At 42.0% G+C, this 19,587-nt stretch overlaps 1 long non-coding RNA gene across 1 annotated transcript; it reads left to right on the top strand.

Annotated features, from left to right (window-relative positions):
- Positions 1 to 322: 322 nt before the first annotated feature.
- Positions 323 to 6,538, top strand: LOC148162289 (uncharacterized). Its single transcript, XR_015766981.1, has 3 exons — positions 323 to 379; positions 5,293 to 5,460; positions 5,932 to 6,538. It is a non-coding gene; the product is annotated as an uncharacterized LOC148162289 (long non-coding RNA).
- Positions 6,539 to 19,587: the final 13,049 nt, after the last annotated feature.

A 19,587-nucleotide genomic window follows, 5' to 3' on the forward strand; every position in this document is an offset into this window, starting at 1 on the left:
CTCTGCTGCTTTTTGGGTCCCTGCTGGAGGAGCAGTGGCCCAACTGGGCCACAGATCACAGTTTATGGCAACCCCGACCTGAGAGCTCCGTCTCTGCAGCCGGCTTCCTGGCTTCGATACCTGGGAGCTCTGCTACACTCAGGCACCCCCGGTCTTTCTGTGACCCCGAGGGTCCTGAGACCACACTGTCCCGCGAGGGTTCCTCCCCCAGTTGAGCCACTGGAGCGACGTCCCTCAACGGAGCCAACTTCTAAAAGTTCCGATTTTGTGCTCCAGGGCTCTATCACTTGCCAGAAGTGGCCGATGGAGGCCCCCTCCCCCGCCGTCTATCCTCCCGAATATCGCCTCGGATTCACTTCTCCGCACGTCCTACCTTCCAGTAAGTGTTCGCTTCTCTGTTCAGAGAGTTGTTGCTACTCTCCTATTCCGTCTCCTGTTGAGTTCGTAGGTGTTCAGAATGGTTTGATCCCTATTCAGCTGAATTCCTGAGACCAGACGAAATCCAGGTCTCCTACTCCTCCGCCATCTTGCTCCACCCCCCCAAAACTTGGCATATTTGTATATCATGATCTTATAGTCTGTTGTCTTATTAAACTCTCCTATTACTCCTGGGAATATGTAAATTATTTTAGGTTTTGTAACAACAGTATAAAGGAGAGAAAATGGAGCTATATAAAAGCAAAGTTTTTATATACTACTGAAATTAAATTGGTGCTATATGAACTAGATTGCTATAAATGAAGATGTGAATTATAATCCCCAAAGCAATCACTAGGAAAATAACCAAAATATATGTAGTAAAAGAAACAACAGGACATTAGAAAATATCTATTTACCATAAAAGAAGGCAATAATAGAGGAACTGAGGAACAAATGAAGACATAAGGCATATAGAAAACAAATGGCAAAATGGCAGATGTAAGTTCTGATCAGTAATTTCATTAAATGTAAATTGATCAAACACTTCCATTAGAAGCAAAGATTGGTAGAATGGATTTATTTTTTTTAAGATTGTATTTATTTATTTATTTATTTATTTATTTATTTATTTATTTATTTGAGAGAGAGCAAGCACAAAAGCAGTGGGGAGGGCAGGGGGAGAAGCAGACTCCACCCCCTCCCCCCGAGCAGGGAGCCTGACGTGAGATTTGATCCCAGGACCCTAAGATCAGGACCTGAGCAGAAGGCAGAAGTTTAACCAACTGGGCCACCCAGGCACCCCAGGTAGAATGGATTTAAAAACATGATCCAACTGTGAGTTGTCTATAAGAGACTCAATTTGGATTCAAACACACAAATAGGGGTGCCTGGGTGGCTCAGTTGGTTGAGCATCTGCCTTTGGCTCAGGTCACGATCCCAGGGTTCTGGGATTAAGCCCCACATCGGCTCCGTGCTCAGCGGGAGGCCTGTTTCTCTCTCTCCCCCCTGCTCATGCTCTCTCTCTCTCTCGCTATCTGTCTCTCTCTTTCAAATAAATAAATAAAATCTTACAAAAAAAACTTACAAAGACACAAAAACTTTACAAGGAAAGGTAGGAAAAAAAGATATTTCCTGCAAGCATATAACCAAAAGAGAGCTGAGTGGCTATACTAACATCAGATAAAATAGACCTGAAAACAAAAATTGTTACTAGAGACAGGACATTATATAATGGTAGGAGAGTCACTCCATCAAAGTGATGTAACAATTATAAACATATAGGCAATATATGTACCTAACAACATGGCCTCAAAGTGCATGAAGCAAAAACTGACACAGTTGAAAGGAGAAATAGACAATTCAACAATAAGACTTGGAGGCTTCAACACCCCACTTTCAGTAATGGCCAGAACAACTGGACAGAAGATCAGCAATGAAATGGGGGACTTGAAGAAGACTAGAAAGCAACTAAACCTCACAGAAAACTACAGAATGCCCCACCCAGCAACAGCAAATACATATCTTCTCATGTGGACATAGAACAGTTTCATAGACCATTAAACAAGGAAAACAAGGCTCCATACATTTAAAAGAAATAAAGTTATAGAAAGTGTGTTCTCTGAGCACAAAGGGATGGAATTAGAAATAACAGGAAATTTGTAAAATTTACAAATATGTGGAAATGAAACAACAAACTCCTAAATACCCAGTTGCTCAGAGAAGAAACCACAAGGGAAATTAGAAAATATTTTGAGGTTAATTAAAAGGAAAGTTTGGGACGCCTGGGTAGCTCAGCTGGTTAAGTGTCTGCCTTCGGCTCAGGTCACGATCACAGGGTCCTGGGATAGAGTCTGAATTGGGCTCCTTGCTCAGTGGGGAGCCTGCTTCTCCCTCTGCCTACTGTTCCCCCTGCTTGTGCTCACTCTCTCTCTCTGACAAAGAAGAAAGAAAGAAAGAAAGAAAGAAAGAAAGAAAGAAAGAAAGAAAGAAAGAAAGAAAGAAAGAAAGAAAGAAAGAAAGAAAGAAAGAAAGAAAGAAAGAAAGAAAGAAAGAAAGAAAGAAAGAAAGAAAGAAAGAAAGAAAGAAAGAAAGAAAGAAAGAAAGAGAAAGAAAGAAAGAAAGAAGAAAGAAAGAAGAAAAAGTAAAAGAAAGAGGAGAAAGAAAGAAAGAAGAAAGAGAAGGAAGAAAGAAAGAGAAAGAAAGAAAAAGAAAGAGAAAGAAAGAAGAGAGAAAAGAAAAGACAAGAAAAGAAAGACTTTAAAAAAAATGAAAGTTCAACATACCAAGATTTAATTGATGCAGCAAAAGCACTGCCTAGAGAGAAATTTAGAGCTATAAGCCCCTACATTAAAACAGAAGAAAGCTCTTTTTTTTCGTTTTTAAAGGAGTCTCCATGCCCAGCATGGAGCCCAGCGCGATGCTGAACTCATGGCCCTAAGATCAAGACCTGAGCTGAGATCAAGAGTTGGACGCTTAACCGACTGAGCCACCCAGGTGATCCAAAAGCTCTTCTTTTTTGAGATTTTATTTTTAAGTAATCTCTACACCCAGTGTGGGGCTTGAACTTACAACTCTAAGTTCAAGAGTCACATGCATTACTGACTGAGCCAACCAGGCACCCCCTGGAAGAAGGCTCTTAAATCAACAACATAAACTTCTACCTTATGAAACTGAGAAATAAATGCCAACTAGAACCCAAAGCAAGCAAAAACAAGAAAATAATACATATTAGGGTGAAAATAAATGAAATGGAAAATAGGAAAACAATAGAGAAAATAATGAACCCAAAACTGGGGTCTTTGAAAAGATCAACAGAGGGGCACCTGGGTGGCTCAGTCGTTAAGCGTCTGCCCTCGGCTCGGGTCATGATCCTAGGGTCCTGGGATCGAGCCCTGCATTGGGCTCCCTGCTTGGCGGGAGGCCTGCTCCTCCCTCTCCAGCTCCCCCTGCTTGTGTTCCCTCTCTCAGTGTGTCTCTTTCTGTCAAATAAATAAATAAAATCTTAAAAAAAAAAAAGAAAGAAAAGATCAACAGAATTGGCTAGGAAAAAAGAAGACTCAAGTGACTAAAATCCACAAAATGAAAAAGGGCACATTAATACTGACCAATAATTAAATAACTTAAATGAAATAGACTAATTTCTAGAAAGATACCAACTGCCAAAACTGGCTCAAGAAGAAATAGATAATCTGAATAGACCTAAAATAAGAGATTGTGTTAGTGATTTAAAAAACTTCCTACAAAGAGTACACTTATCGTGATGAGCACTGAGTAATGTATAGAAATTTGAATCATTATATTGTACACTGAAACTAATATAACGCTCTATGTTAATTATACTGCAATAGAAAATTTTAAAAAACTGGAGGAAAAAAAAAAAACTTCCTGCAAACATAAGCCCAGGACAAGATGGCTTCACTGGTGAATTCTACCAAACATTTAAAGAATTAATACCTTCACAGACTCTTTCAAGAGATACAGGGAAGGGAAACACTTATCAACTCATTGTATGAGACCAATATCAACCTGATACCAAAGTCGTCACAAAAAAGAAAACTACAGATCAATATCTCTTATGAGTATGACAAGGGACGAGAGGAAGAGGGTACTATCTTTCCAGACTGTCTCTTAGTTGATGGAGGGAGGGAGGGAGGGATATTAAATAGTTTAACTGGTAAGTGATTGCATTTACATTAAATAAGTATGTATGTATTATAGGTTACAAGGACATGTGTGTGATTTTAAAAGAGGCAAAAACACTCGAAAGAGGTTTTGAACTTGCAGAGACACATTGCCTATGGATCCTTAGAGGCCTTTGTGCAACTTTCTTGGACAATAGGGATAAATGAGGAATCAGCTTTCTCTTCTCTATCCAAAACTTGAATACTGAAACCTTAAGGCCTCTGACTTATGGTACCATATTTGGATGTCCAGAGGTCAGACTCTTCTGCTCCTTGGGACATAGCCCTCTTCATTCATGTTGTAAAGGACCCAAAGGCAGAAGAATGGAGGCAGGGCCCTGGGCTCACACATGCCACCAGCCCCAACACTTAAGCCTCTTGTCTTTCCTGAGCAAAGTGTCAGGATTCCAGGCCTGATGTGATCTCCCGGTTGGAGCAAGGCTGATTGCCATGGATGGGATGAGGGATATCCTTAGGGGGCCCTCTCCAGGTGGGAGGGAGCCTTGGGTGCTCACACACAAGGCTGTCCAGCAAGCCGGTGGTTTCTAGACATGGGGCCACAGAGCCTTCTCCCAGGGGAAGTCGGGGCTGCTTCAGAAACACTGAATAGCCTCAGTCCTGCCTCTGGGTGCCACTTGTTTGAGCATGAAGCTTCTCCTGCTCCTATTTGCTCATGTTCTGCAGTGCACACCCTTCCACCGATGCTCTATAAATGGTGCCTCTTCTAGACTGCACTTGGCTTCTCTTGCATTTCTCTCGGGTGCCCGCTGTCATACGTTTGCTGACTTGCTTAACCACGCTGGCATCTCTTGATTTTGGTGTTGAGTTGGGCTGTGCTCTTCTCTGCCTTCTCTGCACTTAGTTCCCCTTTTCAGTATCTCTTCTGTCTGTTTCCATGGCCCCAGTTGTCGCCCTTCAATCCTCCATGAAGGACCGTTTTTATTCTCTGCCCCCATCTAATATTCTTACTGGAACCTCTGTAACCACTTTTTGTCCCTGTCTCACTTCTTGCTTATATATCACAATGGCTTCCATTCTCTGTGCTCAAAATTCCATAGGTAACTCATATAGATTATTATTTGAAAGCTGACAAAGCCCATTAAACTTATACGTGTTTCAGTTACTTTATGCTTCAGTTTCCCCATAGAAGTTTCTTCTGTGACAGAGATTCTACATTTGTAATTTCTTTCAGGCCAAGAAATAAGAATTCGAACCAAAGATTCAAATCTGAAGCAAATTTTTTCTGAAGACTTTTCCCCCTGGACCAGCACAAAAGCTCAAGTCAGATGACATTTTGTAATCCCCAAGTGAAGTCTCAGATTTTGGTGACTACTTAGGGTGTCACTGGAGATTTCTCCTGGTAAGTAACTGTCATTCATAAGAAAAAGCCTTATTCAGGAGAATGTACTTAAATGTATTGAATTTGGGGAAGACTTTAGTCTGAACTCAAATCTTATTTCAAGGGAACATATTCCTGAAGGTTACACAGTGCATAACTGTAACAATGATAGAAATAACTTCACACAACCCAGAACCTAATTAATCAAAAGAGAAGCTATGCAGGTGAAAAGCCTTACAAATATAGCAAATGTGGAAAACACCTCAGCTGCATTGCATAACTTACTCAAATTCAAAGAAATATTGGAACTTCAGAGACATACTGTCTCATAGTGGAGACAAGCCTACAATTGCAAAGGATGTAGGTATACATTCAGTGATAGTGCATGTCTTCTTATTGAACATCAGAGACCCTATGTATATATGTATACTTATGTATGTGTGTATTTTGTTATTGAAGTATAATTAACACACAGTGTTATATTGGTTTCAGATGTACAACCTATTGATCCCACAAGTCTACGCATTACCCAGTGCTCACCACAATAAATATGGTTACCATCTGTCTTAACTATATGTCATTACAACATTATTGACTATATTCTCTATGTTGTACTTTTCATCTCCATGACTTATTTATTTTATAACTGTGTTATTATGATATTATTAACTATATTCTCTACGCTGTGCTTTTCATCCCCATGACTTATTTATTTTACAACTGGAAGTTTGTACCTCTTAATCCCCTTCACCTATTTTGCCCAGCCCCCTACCTCCCATCTCTCTAGCAACCACCAGTTTATTTTCTATATTTATGAATCTGTTTCTGTCTTTTTGTTTCGTTTTTAGATTCTACATATGGGTGAAATCATACGGTATTTATCTCTCTCTGTCTGACTTATTTTGCTTAGCATAATACTCTCTAGGTCCATCCACGTTGTCTCATATGGCAAGATCTCATTCTTTTCGGTGGCTAAGTAATATTGCATTATATATATATATATATTTCCTTCATCCATTCACCTGTCAATGGATAATTAGGTTGCTTCCATGTCTTGGCTATTGTAAACAATTCTGCAATAAACATAGGGGTGTGTACATCTTTTTGAATTACTGTTTTGCTTTCTTTTTTTGCTTGTTTTAATTTTTTATTTGAGTCTAGTCAACACACAATGTTACATTAGTTTCAGGTGTAGATGTGAAATCTCATTAGCGTAATGAATGTAAGAGAGCCTCTAGTCATACCTTTACTCTTAATTAACATCAGAGAATTTTCTTTGGAAAAAAGTTCTACAAATGGAGAAATTGTGGGAGATCTTTCATAGGGGTCACACCTTATACAACACACATCCAGAGAGATACCATATGATGGTATTACATATAATGTAAATGAAAATCATTCCCCTGGGACTTGTTTCTCATCCTACTTCAGAGAACATACTGGGGAGAAACCCTATGAATGTAATGAATGTGAAAAAGCTTATAGTCAAAGTACTTACATCATGTGATATCAGGAGTTTCACACAGATGTGAAAGGCTATTATTATTATTATTAAAGAGAGAGAGAGAGAGTGCATGCTTGGGTGCTAGTGGGGGGAGGGGAAAGGGAGAGGGAGAGAGAGAATCTTAAGTAGGCTCCATGTCCTGCATGGAGCCTGATGTGGGGCTTGATCTCAGAACCCTGAGATCATGACCTGAGCCAAAATCAAGAATCAGATGCTTTACCAATTGAGTCACCCAGGCTTATTAATATAATCAGTTTGGGAAGGCTTTTAACTAAACTACATATCTTACTTTGCATCACAGAGCTCATACTGGGGTAAAACTCTATCAGTGTCCTGAATGTGGCAAAGTCTATATTCATAGGTCATCCTTTATTCAACAAAAAAGGATTCATATTGGAGAAAATCTATTTGAATATAAAAAATATAGGAAAGACTCTACTCAGAGCATTCAGCTTATTTTCTACCTGAGGATAAATATGGGAAAGAAATCCTATGAATGGACTGAATGCAACTAAGTCATAGGATCCTCAACTTAAGAGGATCCATACTAAAGAAAAAACCTTTTGAATGTAATGAATGTGAAAATTTTTCTGATGGAATAAACATCTTACTCAACACCAAGAATTCATACCAAGTAAAACCTTATAAATGCAATATGTGGCAAATCTTTCAGTAGAGTATACACCTTAATCAACACGAGAGAACTCATACTGAAGAGAAACCCTACAAGTGTAGTGACTATTTTTTTTTTAAGATTTTTATTTATTTATTTGAGAGAGAGAGAGAATGAGAGATAGAAAGCACGAGAGGGAAGAGGGTCAGAGGGAGAGGCAGACTCCCCACTGAGTGGGAAGCCCGATGCGGGACTCGATCCCGGGACTCCAGGATCATGACCTGAGCCGAAGGCAGTCGCTTAACCAACTGAGCCACCCAGGTGCCCTGTAGTGACTATTTTAAATCCTTTGGTCAGAATGCATTTGTGACTCAACACCAGAGGATGCATACTGGGGGAAAACCCTATGAATGTATGAAATGTGGGCAAGACTTCATCATAAGTGCTACCTTATTCAACATCAAGGATTCATAAGAGAGGGAGGTGGGGGGATGGGGTAACCAGATGATGGGCATTAAGGAGGGCACGTGATGTGATGAGCACTGGGTGTTATATGCAACTAATGAATCATCGAACACTACATCAAAATCTAATGATGTACCATATGGTTGATGTACCATATGTTGGCTAATTGAATTTAAATTTAAAAAAAGGATTCATAAGAGAAAAGTCTTAATGTGCCAAACATAGAGAAATTCAGACAAGAGAAATTCAACAAATACATTTCACATGAGAAATATTTCAGCTATACTGCAAACTTCTCAACATCAGTGAAAGATCAGTTCAAAAGAGATATTCTATGAATGATAATCCTGAGAAATATTTCAACCATGGTATATTATTTATACATTATCTATTTCTAATGAAGGATTCTATAAATACATAAAATATAAATTTATAAAATATTATAGTGAATTTTTATCTCTTACTAAATATTAGGTAATAAACACTGGGAGAAAGTACAAATAACATATTTTCACCACAAAATCAGTCAATAAATTGAGCCCTTTCTCCCAATACTTGTAATTAACTTTCTAGAAAAATGTAAAAATAATGTATTTGTATCTTGATAGCATCTAGAAACAATATTACAAATGAGGAGGGAGTTTAATGTTACAAATCTGATGCCCAACTTTTTATAGAAGTAACTGAATTTGGTAAATATAAAACTGACATGTCAGAGGCCTATACAGTACACATCTCTAACATTAATCTAAAACTAATTAATCTAGGCACTACAGTGATCAATCCTATTATCTTTTTTTTAAAGATTTTATTCATTTGACAGAGAGAGAGACAGCGAGAGAGGGAACGCAGCAGGGGGAGTGGGAGAAGGAGAAGCAGGCCTCCTGCTGAGCAGGGAGCCCAATGCGGGGCTCGATCCCAGGACCCCCGATCATGACCTGAGCCGAAGGCAGACGCTTAACGACTGAGCCACCCAGGCACTCCCAATCCTATTATCTTCAATTTACCTTAAAATTACAGTTCACTACATAGGGTTTTTCCTATTTGGCAATTCCCAAATTATGTTGCAAAAATTAGAGAAGGGATTTTTTTTTTGAGACAATTTAATCCAGATATTTTTCTTTGAAAATTTTAGGTGTCCCTTTGATACCATCTGGAATCACCTCTTCTGCTTTTCTATGTTTGCTATTATGTTTAACAAACAAGAAATTAAAAATCAAACATCTGAGGTGCCTGGGTGGCTCAGGTGGTTAAGTGTCTGCCTTTGGCTCAGGTCATGACCCTGGAGTCCCTGGATCAAGACCCACCACAAGCTCCCAGCTCGGGGGGAATCTGCTTCTCCCTCTCCTTCTGCCCCTCGGCCTGCTCCTTCTCTCTCTCTTTCTCTCAAATAAATAAATCTTAAAAAAAAATTTAAAACTTCCTCCTTTCCAGCTGTTTGAAGGAAGGGGTTTCTGTCCTTTTTAATCAGGTTAGCATTAGCAAGTGCAGTTCAAAGAGATCAGGATGCAAATTTAATGAGCCTTAATAGCTAAGATTCCTTTACTTCCCTTATTCGTTCTCTTATTACTTATTATTAAATAAAACCAAAACCCTTACATCTCCTACATTCAGCAAAAACAATTCTTTCTCATCACAGGACTTTTGTCTTAAAAGTAACAGATTTCAACAATTTCTAGAACACGGTTGTTTTCCCTTTATCAGCTTTTAAAAATTAATGTCTATGAGTTACATTACAAGGTAAATGAAATTGGTGAGACCAATTTTCTTAACTTATACACTGAATTTTATGCATCCAAATGGACTATATCCTTCCAAATAGCCAACATAAAAGGATCTGTGCCAAATCCTGGGTTATTTCCATTGTTCAAAATGCCTGAAATTCTCTTTGTTTTGAAATTGCCCTGGAGGAGTTTCCTGGCCATGCGGGAAAACTAATGTCACTTAATGCCATGGATGCCTTCCAGTGGTGCCTTCTGGTTTTGCTCTGCTTGAGTCTCTTGACGCTTTAACTACTCAGCTAAGGACACTTGAAAAATTTCATTTTGTTGGTATGAGTAACAAATGAATTCCTCCAAAGAGTTAATCATGACCCCTGGTGAAGGCCCAGTGGAGGTGTATCAGTCATCTCGGGCTGCCCTAACACAATAACACAGATTGTGTGGCTTAAACAACAGAAATTGCTTTTTCTTACAGATCTGGAGGCTGGAAGTCCAGGGTCAGGGTGCCAGCACAGTCAGATTCTGGTGAGAGATCTCTTCCTGTCCTGTAGACAGCTGCCTTTTTGCCATGTCCTCACATGTTGGAGAAAGAGAAAGCTCTGATGTTCCTTCCTCTTCTCATAAGGGCACTAATCCCATCATAGATCCCCACCCCATGACTTCATCTAAACCTAATTATCTCCCAACGACCCCACTGCCAAGTGCCATCACATTGGGGGCTAGGCCTTCAACATATGACTTTTGGAGGGGACACAAGCATTCAATCTGTAGCTGGTATGCTTCATTTTGTCCATGTCAGAGCTGATTAGCCCAGGCATATAGATTTTTAGTGACTTGTTGACATCAGAGTCACAGGTGGCTGGGCCCTGAGGATGTGCATCACCATAAATCATATTGCCATGTGTCCTGAATAAATGAATAACTAATGGACAAGATTTCACTAAGTCCATGTCTTCCAGGCACTGGGTGCACACTGTCACTTCCTTTTGGCCATAAATTAAAGGGTGAGTATAGTCTTTCTAGACAGGATGACATAGGGCTTATCATTTTATCATTAAAGTGTTCCTAAATTTGAAAAGAAAGCAGTGAGGGGAAACTGGTGGTGGAGTAGGAGGACTCTAGGCTCACATCATCCCACAAATGCAACTGGATTATTCCCAGATCATCCTAATTACCCCAGAAATCAACCAGAAGACTGGCAGAACAAACTCCACAACTAAAGATAGAGAAGAGGCCACATCGAAGAAGGTAGGAAGTGCAGAGACATGGTTTGGGAGAGAAACAGATCATGATTCCATGGTGGGGAGGGAGCTGTGGTCATGGAGAAGGGTGGGAGACAGACTAGCACATGGGAACGCAGGGAGGAAATGAATCCCCATAACAACTGGCTTGGAAAGCAAGAGGGGCTGAGTTTCATGACTTCTGGCAAGCAGTGGGACTTAAAGCTTGGAGTTTTAAAGGTCAATGGGCTTGACTGGGATAGACCCCTGAAGGCATTGCGCTGCTCTTGGAGAGAAGGCAGGCAGACAACCCACAGATACACAGTGTGGAAACAGTGATCTGAAGAGCGCCTGGGGCACACAGTGGGGAGGTTAGTTGCTCATCTCAGAGTGTGTCCCAGAGAGGCAGTGTTCATGGAGAGACCCCTCTGAGAACAAAGGGATTGTCCAGCACCATTTCCTACCCTGCCTTTCAGCATAAACACAGGGCCACCTGCAAGAACCAGCGCATCACCAACACTTGCTACCTAACTTACTTACACCAAGTCCTGCCCCCACCCCCACTCCAGTGGAATCATGCTTCCAGTCATGCTTGCCTCAGTCCCAGTTTGGTGGGCCCCCTCCCCCAGAAGGCTGGCCCAAATGCCTGTTTACACCATTCCCAACCGGGAGTTTTGTAAGGCCTTGGTTCTGGTGGAAGTGGCAACAGACCAGCACAAGCAGAGCAGAGCACACTTTGTTAAATGCACCACATCCAAGCCAGGGACCAAACACTGCCCACAACAAGCAAAAAGAGCCTCTGTAGATGACGGGCCTGAAGGAAAAAGTGGCCAGGGCAAAATAGCAGACCACACACAGCACACATTGGGGACACTGCCTGAAGTGCCAGGCCCTGGAGAACAGGGTACATTACACAGCAGGGTACACAGGCCCTCTTCTTCATAAGGACATTGCCCTCAAGAACAGGAGACATAGCTGAATTTCCTAACACAGAGAAACAGGCACAGAGATTAGAAAAAATGAAAAGACAGACGCATTTGTCCCAAATGAAAGAGCAGGACAAGAACAGGGCCAGAGATTTAAGTGAAACAGATATAAGTAACCTGCCTGATAGAGAATTTAAAGTAATGATCATAAAGATACTCACTGGACTTGAGAAAAGAGTGGAAGACATCAGTGAGACCCTTAAGACAGAGATAAGGAATAACATAGCAGAGATAAAGGGCTCAATAAATGAAATGAGAAACACATTTGATGGCATGAACAACAGGCTCAGAGAAGCAAAGAAATGAATTAATCACCTAGAAGACAGTAATGGAAGATAATGAAGCTGCACAAAAGAGAGAACGGAGAATTATGCAAAACAAGAATAGACTTAAGGAAGTCAGTGACTTCTTCAAATATAATAACATTCACATTATAGGAGTCCCAGAGGAGCAGAGAGAAAGGGGGGCAGAAAATTTATTTGAAGAGATAATAGCTGAAAAATTACCTAATCTAAGGAAGAAAACAGATATCCAGATCCAGGATGCACAGAGAACCCCCAACAAAATCAACAAAAGCAGATCCACACCAAGACATATTATATTAAAATGACAAAATATACTGATAAAGAAAATTTTTTTTAAAGCAGCAAGACAAAAGAAGACAGCTACATACAAGGGAAACCCCATAAGGCTATCAGGGAATTTGTCAGCAGAAACTTTCCAAGCCAGAAGGGAGCCAGTCAAGGAACTCACAAAATAAAAGGATGCAAAATAGGACACCATGTTCCTAAAACGTGGGGAGGAGAAGAGTAAAGAACGGGTTCACACTCAAGTGACCATCAGTTTAATATAGACTGTTATATGCAGAAAATGTTATATACAAACCTAATGGTAACCACAAATCAAACACCACTAATAAATATGCAAAGAATAAAGAGAAAGAAATCCAAATATATCACTAGAGCAATGAGCAAACCATGAAAGAGAGAAAGACAAGAAATGATTAGAGAAAATCTTCAGAAATAACCACAAAACAGGTAATACAATGGCAATAAATATCTATCAATAATTACTTTGAATGTAAGTGGACTGTACATGCCAATCAAATCAGGGTGACAGAATGGGTAAAAAACCAAGACCCATCTATATGCTGTTTACAAGAGATTCATTTTAGACCTGAAGACACCTGCAGATGGAAAGTGAGGGGATGGAGAAACATTTATCATGAAGAAAGCTGGAGTAGCAATACTTAGACAAAATGGACTTTATTTTTTAAATATTTATTTTAGAGAAAGAAAGAGAGTGTGTAAGTGTGGGGGAGGAACAGAGGGAGAGAATCTCAAGCAGACTCCCTGTTGAGCACGGAGCCCAATGCAGGGCCTGATCCCACCACCCCGAGATCACGACCTGAGCTAAAATCAAGAGTCAGATGCTTAACTGACTCAGCCACCCAGGCACACCTAAATAAAATCTTTTTTTTTAAGATTTCATTTATTTATTTGATAGCAAGAGAGAGAAAGAGAGAGCGCAAGCACAAGCAGAGGAAGTGGCTGGCAGAGGGAAAGGAGAAGCAGGCTCCTGGCAGAGCAGGGAGTTGGATGCTGGACTTGATCCCAGGACCCTGGGATCATGACCTGAGCCGAAGGCAGATGCTTACCCTACTGAGTCACCCAGACGCCCTTAAATAAATCTTTAAAAAAATTGATTAAAGACCTAAATGTGAGGGTCACCTAGCTGGCTCAGTTGGTTGCACAGCCAACTCTTGGTTTTGGCTCAGGTAGTTATCTCAATCAATCAATCAATCAATCAATCAATCTTTGGGAAAAAGGACCTAAATGTGAGACCTGAAACCATATAAATTCTAGAGGAGAGCACAGGCAGTAACTTCTCTGGCATTGGCCATAGCAACTTTTTTTCCAGATAGCTGCCCTGAGGCAAGGGAAACAAAAGCAAAAATAAACTATTAGGACTACATTAAAAAAAAAAACAACAACTGCTCAGCAAAGACAACAATCAACAAAACTAAAAGGCAGCCTATGGAATGAGAGAAGATATTGGCAAATGACATATCTGATAAAGGGTTATTATCCAAAATATATAAAGAACTTATAAAACTCAACACCCAAAAACCAAATAATCCAATTAAAAAATGGGCAGAAGACATGAACAGACATTTCTCCAAAAAAGACATACAGATGGCCAACAGACACATGAAAAGATACTCATCATTATTTATCATCAGGGAAAGGCAAATCAAAACTAAAATGAGAATATCGCCTCACACGTCAAAATGGCTAAAATAAAAAACTCAAGAAAAAACAGGTGTTGGTGAGTATGTGGAGAATGCAAACTGGTGCAACCACTGTGGAGAATGGTGTATGAAGTTTCCTCAAAAAAGTTAAAAATAGAACTACCCTATGATCTGGCAATCCTACTAGTGGGTATTTACTCAAAGAATACAAAAACATTAATTCAAAGGGATACACATTTGCAGGTCTTCAGATCAAGAGAAGTCCCACTCAAAGTCAAACCAAGAACTGCACCTGAGGAGTTTCACCTGCACCTGTACCTGATTTAGATACTGGATTTAGATTCTGGACCTTGAACCTGAGCCCAGTGCCTTAACAGGATAAGACTTGGGGGTGGGGCTTGCAAGGGGTGAGTGTGTTTTGCATGAGGGAAGAATGAATGTAAATACTTTTTGGTCAGAGAGTAAACTGTGGTGGTTTTTAAAAATGGCCACAAACTTTCTGACAAACCTCGCACTGAGAGGTGGACTCTATGCCCCCTCCCTTTGAATCTGGGATGGTTCGTGATTGCTTTGGCCAACAGACTATGGTGGGAGTGATGCTGTATGGCTCCCAAGACCGAGTCATAAAAGTCTGTGTGGCTTCTTGGGACACTTGCTCTTCTTGCAGGACACTCCCCAGAACCTGGCCACCATGCTGAGAGGAGCCCACACCACATGAAGAGACCGTGATTAGGTTCTCAGGTTGAGAGTCCAGGCTGAACCCCGTCTTTGAGTCTTCCCACCCAGGTGCCAGCCATGCCAGTGATAAAGCTTCCAGATAATTCCAACCCTCAACCATGAAGTCACCTCGAACTATGACAGTCTACCTGGCTGAGACCTCCTCAGTCTGCTCATGTGGAGCAGAGATGAGCCCCCATGCCCCATCTTAATTCCTGGCTCACAGAACACAATAAAATGGTAGTTTTACATCACTGAATTTGGGATGGTTTTCTTATAGCAAGAGAATGCCCTCTTGCAGGGAGATGTAGCCTGTATATGGAGATAGGAGGAAATGTTAGTAGCTGTCTTACTGGTAATCACCCACAGAGCTCTTTGGGTCTCAGGCTAGTTTAAGACAGACTTGGTTTACTGTGGGGGTTCAAGAGAGGCTCACAGAATTCAGAGGCAGGAAAGAGAGCCAAGGTGCCTCGGGGCTGGAGCTGAGAATGGGGCCTGCAGGAATTAGGGCTGTGCTGACCTGCTCTCTCTGGGACTGTGCAGGTCCTCCTCCTCCAAGTGCCCTCCTTGTGGGAGCGTCTAATGGCTTCTGGCCCCACGGTCCTCCAGGACCCTCAGTCGAACTGGGCACACTGGCTGCTCCCATGAGAATTCCCAGCCCATGGGGGATTAGCTTGGGAACCAGGCCTGGCTGCCTTTGGCCCCCAAAGCCAAGGCCAGGCAAGGGGCGGTCCCCTGCAGGGCAGGCACTCTGATGTATGTCAGTCATCCGGATGGGTGGGCATATTTTTAATCAGGAAGAAATGAAAATAGGCTTTGTTAGCTGATAATCACATTTTTGGGTCTTTCCTGTATGTTTGAGATAACTAAACCTTATTGTCCAATCTTCCTTCCTCCCTCCCTCCCTCCCTCCCTCCCTCCCTCCCTTCCTTCCTTCCTTCCTTCCTTCCTTCCTTCCTTCCCTCCTTCCTTCCTTTCTTTTTTCTTCTTCTTTTCCTTCTCTCTGTCTCTCTTTCTTGGTTCTCAAGTTGCTCCCAGGAAGGAGGGGAGTAGAGGCTGAGCCCAGGGAGGAGCCTTCTCACCTGGGGCTTACCCCAAAGTGTTCAGGTCCATAGGACTCATGGAAAGGCAGGTGAAAGCAGGAACTGCCTGGAGACCTGCCTGTCCCTCACCATCATGTCCTGGCCCTGATGCTTAAAGGACTCCAGGGAGAAATGCAAAAAATGTGCTTCTGACACCCTCTGAACTTCACTTGTCCTTGGTCAGCAAAGCAAGGGCCTTAGTCCCAGGTCTCTTGATTATATGGCCCCTCCTGTCCCAGGATGGCACAAGCTTTTGGCTTCTTCCTTCTAGCTGGACAGCCCCTAGTGCCTGGCAAACTGGCCTTGTGTCCCCACCAAGTGAGCAATGGGCAGTACTGGCCCCCTGGTGCCCCCTACCCATGTCCTTATTTCTGTGCCCAGAGTCCCCACATCTTGCCATGGCGGTTCCCAGAAAAAAATCCAGCAGATGTCTCACACTTTCATGTGTGTGGCAGACCCTCAGGGTGGCCACGATTCTATCCAGGATAGGGAGGCAGGGGCAGTTATGTACCTCTGCAGACTCTTCCCCTCATAACTCACCCCCACTGCCATCAGAAGAAAAGCCCAGGGGTCAAGGGCAGCAGCTGGGGCTTCCTGAGGGCACCTTCCTTCCTGTTCTGGGCGGTCTCAAGCAAAGGACCTGATTTTCTGGGCAAAGAGAAATGGACCCACTCCTACCCTTGAGGATGGGAACAAAGAGTAGGTCAACAGTCAGGATCCCTCAGGACCTGGCAGGTGTCTCTGGAGTCTTATCCTTCTCACTCAGAGGTCACATGATTTGCATTCTCCACACTCACCTGCCAAGCACACACATGTACACACACACACACACACACACACACTAACAGGGAGACGCAAACCAGAACTGTGAGACAAGAGCCATCAGATAACACTCAGGTGCATATGTGTACAGACCACGAGATAGAAATCACTAGAAGAAGCACACAGAGTTATACATGGCCCAGACCTGCAGGATATGATGTCACTTGTATGCAGATGCATGCTCACACAGCTACACACACACCCTCAGACAGACCAGACTGTGAGATAGCGGCCAGCACACAGACCCACTTTCTGTCCTGTAAATAGGGATGTGCTTACAGTGTCACATGGAAGCACATGCCCCCACAGCACGGATGAGAACCGTGAGCCACAGTGTGCATACACAATCATTCTGGTAGATCTGCAAGAGCTGCAGTGGTACACAAACTCACACAGAACACAAATATACAAAGACATACAGACTATAACCACCACCCAGCATCCACAAACACACAGTCCCACTGGGAAACCCACAATCAGTCATGCATGCACACACAAACACACACACAGTTACACACAAGGCATTCACTGGCATAGACTGGTACTCTCACAAACACAGACCTATAAATCAGCAGTTACACCAAAGTCACACACATTCACAGGTGCACACAGATTGTCACACACACAGGCACACTTCCATACTTAAACACACACACACACACACACACACACACACACCATCCAGGCAGTTGCTTCTGATTAACATTGGTCCTGCGCTTGGCAGGAGTATTAATCATCTATAGCTGTGTAACAAATAACTCCAAACTTAGTGACTTAAAACAGTAACAGATATTATTTCACACAGTTTCTGTGAATCAGAAATTGGAGAGTGACTTAGGTGGGTGGTTCTAGCCTGGGGTCTCAGTCAAGATGTCAACCATGGCTGCACTCACCTGAAGGCTTGACTGGGGCTGGAGGATCCCCTTGCAAGATGGTTTGCCAATGGTTGGCAAGTCCATGCTGGCTGTTGGCAGGGAGCCTCAGTTCTTCACTGTGTCTTCTCAGTAGGGCTTCTTGAGAGTTTTCGTGACATAGCAGCTGGCTTTTGTCAGAGTGGATAATAAAAGAGAGCAATGCTGAGCTGTAATGCCTTTTATGACCTAGCTTTAAAATCTACACATTGTCATCTCTGCTACATCCTATTGGTTACAGACGTCAGCTCTAATCAGTGTGGGAGGGGACTATACAAGGGCATGAGCACCAGGAGGTAAGGATCATAGGGGACCATCTTATAGGCTAGCAACCACAGTCCACCTCTGGTCTCTAATGATTCACATCTCTCCCATGTGCAAAATACACTCATGCTTTCCTGAGTCTGCCAAAGTGTCATGCAATTACAGCATCTGCTCAAACTCTATAATCTTGTCATCTACATTAGGTCCACGTGTGGCTCTACATCAGTATTTTCTCAAGTTCAGCTCCATGAAGGCTGTTGCTCTTGCTCCAAAGAACTGTGAACTTACAACTGCCCTCCACTGCTCACCCAATATACATGGTGAGACAGGCATAAGATAACTGGATGTTCTTGTTCAAAAGGGGGACAGATATGGGAGATACACAGGAATCACTGGTCCACAGTAATTATGAAATCCAGAAATGCATGGCTTACAAGTTCTTTGATTAGGCTCAAGGTCTAGGAATAATTCTTCATGGCATTTTGCTCAGCCCTCTGAGTTACTGTTCCTTTTCCATGAAAGGTTCTTGTGTTTATAACTGTGTAGTCTTATGTGTTATCAGTCTGATTCTCATCCTATAGAAACGTTTGAACATTAGAAGGCCTCTTTTCCTTTCATACTGTCTCTCTCCCTTTCAGTCCAAGCTGGTGGCACTTTTGCCAATATAATTCTCTTAAAAGTAGTGCAGGTCTCCTGTGAATCTTCTTGGAGTTTACTCAATTAGACAAAATCCAGACCCACAAATCTCTTTGAAATAAGCCCTTTAAAAAAACTTTTTTTAAAATTTTTTTATTGTTATGTTATTCACCATACATTACATCATTAGTTCTTGATGTACTGTTCTATGATTCATTGTTTGTGCATAACACCCAGTGCTCCACGCAGAATGTGCCCTCTTTAATACCCATCACCAGGCTAACCCATCCCCCCACGCTCCTCCCCTCTAGAACCCTCAGTTTGTTTTTCAGAGTCCATCGTCTCTCATGGTTCTCTCCCCCTCCAACTTACTCCCCTTCATTCTTCCCCTCCTGCTATCTTCTTCTTTTTCTTTTTTCTTAACATATCTTGCATTATTTGTTTCAGAAGTACAGATCTGTGATTCAACAGTCTTGCACAATTCACAGCACTCACCATAGCACATACCCTCCCCAATGTCTATCACCCAGCCACCCCATCCCTCCCGCCCCCACCATTCCAGCAACACTCAGTTTGTTTCCTGAGATTAAGAATTCCTCATATCAGTGAGGTCATGTGATACATGTCTTTCTCTGATTGACTTATTTCACTCAGCATAACACCCTCCAGTTCCATCCACGTCGTTGCAAATGGCAAGATCTCATTCCTTTTGATGGCTGCATAATATTCCATTGTGTATATATACCACTTCTTCTTTATCCATTCATCTGTTGATGGACATCTTGGCTCTTTCCACAGTTTGGCTATTGTGGACATTGCTGCTATAAACATTGGGGTGCACATACCCCTTTGGATCCCTACATTTGTATCTTTGTGGTAAATACCCAGTAGTGCAATTGCTGGATCGTATGGTAGCTCTATTTTCAACTGTTTGAGGAACCTCCATACTGTTTTCC

This window comes from Eumetopias jubatus, unplaced genomic scaffold (genome assembly GCF_037043125.1).
Source record: "Eumetopias jubatus isolate StellerSeaLion01/CBP00866 unplaced genomic scaffold, mEumJub1_p1.0 scaffold_16, whole genome shotgun sequence".
In the NCBI taxonomy this organism is placed as follows: domain Eukaryota; kingdom Metazoa; phylum Chordata; class Mammalia; order Carnivora; family Otariidae; genus Eumetopias; species Eumetopias jubatus.